Genomic DNA, 4,898 nt, shown 5'->3' with positions numbered 1-4,898 from the left:
TTTGTCTCTCCTTCGCCTCCTTCAGTAGCTTTGCCTTGTTTCGTCTTGCTTTATTCTCCAAGATCCCCTTATTAATTTTCGCCCTTGACTCCATCATTACCTTGTTAAAATACCTTTGCCAATCCTCCTTATTCTTTTTTTGCCTTTCCCTAAGCTCTGCCTCCTTCCTCCGCCTTCTCTTCTCATTCTCCTCCTTATTTCTTTGCTTTGTCTTCTCTTCGTCATCCTTCTTCTACATCTTTCGTTCTTCAACATTCTTCCTTTGGTCCGCAACCTCGATATCTGAGGGATAATCCTCCGCATAATACAATTCCAAGGCTTTCTCTCTGTCTTCATCGTTCTCAATCTTAAGTATATTTTGGTACCTCTCAAGAACCTTAGATAGATGAGACTGACAGATCACTTCTCTAATACACAAACCATAGAACGACGGGGCATCTCTTCTCTGATGAGACGCAGACATTGCTAACCTGCACAACACATTAAACGATCATCATGGTTTCAAATCGTCGCAATATTTGGGTTCATAAGTATACATCTTTGTAAGATTTCTCAAACTTACAAGTCGTTGTATAAGAAGCAACCTACAGATAGAATAACGAAACCTTACACGAAACTCACCGAAACGATAGGATTTTGGATATTCCAACTATAGAGTAAGCAACAGTAACAATTAATACGCAACAGAAGGTGGCAACGATGCTGCGACTGTGCGTAAGATGGAAACGAATGCTCTGGAACAAAAGAAAGGATGCTCCGTTGTACACATATGAAAGCAAAATATGCTTCGGTAGAATTTTCTAATTAGAGCGAGAATGAATTGTTTTGAACTATTTAAATCCTACAACATACAACTTGCTGCATACGCAAACTTTGCGGAACGTTTTGGCACGATAACGATGGAGGGCAGTTTTGTTCTTTTCACAAACCGCCGATTCAGTTTTCTAGATAGAGGGCATTTATGTTCATTCAAGGAAGAAGAAGAGAATGACGATAAAGGGTACTTAAGTCTTTGCGACAACACCAAATTATGATGCAATATGATGCGTACACACATCTTATACGTGGCACTCTTTGGGAACACCCGAACATGAGATAGAGTACCGGCCCTGTTCGAGGGGCTGGGGGGAGACATATAACCTGCTTCGCCGTGTAGAGCCCGCATTTTGGTAAAAAACAAGCCAAACTTTGCAGGAGAGAGAGAGAGAGAGAGGCAAGAAAAAAAGAAATTGAGATGTCGATGGCGGAGCCTTATCCCGGGCGAGACGAAGAAATCAAGGCCTTCGACGACAGCAAGGCCGGCGTCAAAGGCCTTGTCGATTCAGGCATAACCACCATCCCAAGATTCTTCATCGACCCGCCGGGAAACTCACCGAACCAGTCGGCTTCCTACCAACCCCCCCTGATTGACATGCTTGGTGTGCAGGGAGGCCGGCGAGAAGAGTTAGCGCGAGAGGTTCTCAGGGCATCTGAGGAGTGGGGTTTCTTTGAGGTGGTGAACCATGGAATTCCCCTAGAAACAATGGAAGAGGTGATCAGGGGAATTCGCAGGTTTAATGAACAAGAGGTGCAGGAGAAGATGGAGTTTTATGTGAGGGATACAGGCAAGAAGGCCAGGTTTTCCAGCAACTTTGATCTCTTCCGGACCAAGAAGGCCAACTGGAGAGACACTCTCTTCTGCTTGATGGCCCCAGAGACACCGGCCGCTGAAGAGTTGCCTTCTGCTTGTAGGTGGGTTGACGTCTTTTAACTCTTTTCTAATTCTTACTAGCTAATCTTTGTTGGGATCCGTTTTGAGAGTTCTGTTTCTTTCCTTTTCCTGGTTCGTCTCTCTGGTTTGTCTCTCTCAGTGGTGTTTTAGAAAATTGAAGCGGTTTGAAAGTATAGAATTAAGAGAGAAATTGCCGTTTACAAATCATTTTATTCCCTCATTCCAGGTCCTAGAATGAAGAGATGATTCCAAATCTTTTTTTTTTTTTGAATTGCCTCAACTAAAATCCCATATATTTTCTGCTGCACTAATTTCTTCTCTCTCAACTTTTCGACCCACACCATTTATTTCATCTTTTCTCTCAGTTGGAAAGAATTCTGTCAAACAGAATTAGAGTATTTGAGAAGAATTGGTAGTTGGAACGAAGGAATTTTGAACACTTTCAAAGAAAGCTAAAATTCTTTAATTCTTTCGAGAGACAGTATTTGCTACCATCGTGGGTAAGAATCCTAGGGAAAGGCTGTTTTGACTAAATCAAGCTTCGTGGATGCGTTGAGCATGGTCAAAATAAGTAGGAATCTGACATTGGATCTTGAAAATGTGTTTTTTGAAGTTCAGAAATTTGGTACATTGTAGGCTATTGATTTTTGAATCATCATAAAATTTAACATATACGTCATAAAAACATGATCCAAAAATCACATTCCACTAAACTTAATACTACTTCACATCTGAAAGGTCAAATGTGCAAAAGAACTAAAAATAATAATATTATATTTTTTTTACTAAGAAGTTCCTTACCCACTATGTTAGCAAATGTTAGCAAACATTACCCCTTTCCTAAAAATTCATGTTTCCTAGTTTATTAAATCAGTTTCACTGATTCTTTCCGAATATTTCCTCTCAAATAGGGCTTTTAATTGAATTTGAGTTAATCATATAGGGCAGTTCTAAACTGAAGTGAAAGAGATGGGGTACTGTCAATCAAATGTAAATCAGATTAGTTCCCTGATCGATATGGACAGTCAAATCTGAAATATACAAGTCACGAGTGTATGTTGACATCTTTTTCTTTTTTTGTTGACCCATGTCATGTTAGTATCTATCCATGTAAAACCACAATGTCCTTTTTTTTAAGGCAAGCTGAGGTTAGGCAAATCCCTACCAGTTATACAACTGTACCATTGGGTTTTGAACCTGCAACTTCCCAACACAAGGTGAGGCTCACTAGCTGCTCCTACCAGACAAGTGGAGCCCAGTTGGTAAACCCCAATGTCCTCATTGCCATCAGGGAGTACACCTAATTTCGGAGGGCAGATCAGGTGCAATCACATTACACAGTTTGGTTGGGTGTGCTGCTGCAACTGACCCACCATCTCTAGGATACAGCCTGTCTGCTGTGCGGCTCAACAGAAAATGGAGGGCGGATCAGGTTCAGCGGCACACTAAAGTGTGCAATGTGATTGCACTTTATCCACGCTCTCTCGTTTCATCCTTGCAGCAAGGGACGCGCACTGCAGGTTTTGAAGTCGTGACCTCACTCTTGCTCACAACTTTGTACGCCAGGCAATGGGCCAAATAGATGCAAAACCGCCAAATCCCTCTTGCCCATTCCCTCCTTTTTCAATTATCTGTACTTATTCTCTAAGAGTATGAATGCCATTTTAATCCCTGTATAAGCTTTAGTGTGCCAACATATTGTCCATAGTACTATGCTACATAAAAAATCTGCATTACCACATACTGCAATCTGCAAATGTCCCCAAGGGCCCCCCGTTTGCATGCAAAGATGCCCGCATTTTGTACCCGAGAGTCGGGTCCAACTCTGGTATCCCCATTTTTTGAGAGTAGCTGCAGCGGGAGCCATTTGTTGTGTTTTGCAAATGCGGGACAACCTGCCAGCAGGGACCATTGTGTTCCTGGGCGAGTTCTGTTCTGTGTTTGGAATGCTGCCTAAAGGTCAGCCACACTGATCTGCACCTAACAAGATTGGACTTGGACCTTTCTTTACAATATTGAGGATTCTCTGAGTGCACCAACAAACCATAACTTGCCAATCTTTTATATTGTTACTAATTATATGAATCTAAAGCTGTAAAAATTGGAGGTATTTGATCGTCTCAAACTTATATCAATGTTCTATTTAAATTAAAAAGAAAAACTTATGTCAATGGCATAAAAAAAATTCAAATTTGGGGGTGTTATAGATGCACCACCTTCTCCAGGAAAGTGGGATGGGTACTGATAAAGTCAAAATGCATGTTAACAGTCATTTTTCCAATATTAAAATTTCTGAAGTTCCATTTGTATTTCTCTTTTCTTTTTGTATTACAGGGATATACTGCTGGAGTACTCAAAAGAAGTTGAGAAACTAGGAAGGACACTGTTCGAGATAGTCTCCGAGGGCCTTGGGCTAAGCCCCGGCTATCTCAACGATATAGACTGCTCCAAGGGTCATGCTTTTGCTTGTCACTACTACCCACCTTGCCCTCAGCCAGAACTCACATTGGGGGCCAGCAAGCATGCGGACCCCACCTTTCTCACTATCCTCCTTCAAGACCAGATTGCTGGCCTCCAAGTTCTTCACCAGGGACAATGGGTCAATGTTACAGCAAAACCAGGTGCCTTGATTATAAACATTGGTGACCTTCTACAGGTACTTTCTGTGTCTTATCTTTTTTTATGACATGGCTCCAAGTGATAAGCATCACCAACTCGCACGCACACACATGGCATGGATTCAATCCTTTTGTTGCATGGACTACATGTGTTTGTGGGGTCCTACATGGATTTGCATGTGCTGCATGTGCATGCTGCACAATGTGTATGATATGGTCTGTTCAGTGCACACGGCATTGATCCTAAATCCTAAATCTTATAATTTACAAAAGCAGAAGCAGAAGCAGAAGCAGGGTTTTTGAGGCCCAAAATGTGTTTTTTTTGTAACTTTTTTCTAAGAGCACGTTTGAAAGCAAGAAAAACTCTCATAGAAAAAGGAAATTTTGCCTATGAAAAGTTTTGATATAATATTTTTTCTAAATGAAAAATTTTCATGAAATTTTTTCACTTGTTTCCGCAGCATGAGAAAAATAAAATGAAAAATCTTAAAAAGAGAGAGAGAGAGAAGAGGTGGGGGTGGTGGAGCTTCTCTGGTACATTTTTTTGAGAGGTGGATGATGGTCGGTGG

At 41.3% G+C, this 4,898-nt stretch overlaps 1 pseudogene across 1 annotated transcript; it reads left to right on the top strand.

Annotated features, from left to right (window-relative positions):
- Window positions 1–1,240: 1,240 nt before the first annotated feature.
- Window positions 1,241–4,506, top strand: LOC149809726 (1-aminocyclopropane-1-carboxylate oxidase homolog 1 pseudogene; annotated as a pseudogene). Its single transcript, XR_016429575.1, has 2 exons — window positions 1,241–1,731; window positions 4,046–4,506. The product of XR_016429575.1 is annotated as a 1-aminocyclopropane-1-carboxylate oxidase homolog 1 pseudogene (transcript).
- The last annotated feature ends 392 nt before the right edge of the window (window positions 4,507–4,898 follow it).

Source organism: Nuphar pumila, unplaced genomic scaffold (genome assembly GCF_984573655.1).
Source record: "Nuphar pumila unplaced genomic scaffold, dmNupPumi1.hap1.1 HAP1_SCAFFOLD_834, whole genome shotgun sequence".
Taxonomy (NCBI): Eukaryota; Viridiplantae; Streptophyta; class Magnoliopsida; order Nymphaeales; family Nymphaeaceae; genus Nuphar; species Nuphar pumila.
This window is presented reverse-complemented; position numbering and strand designations above follow the sequence as displayed.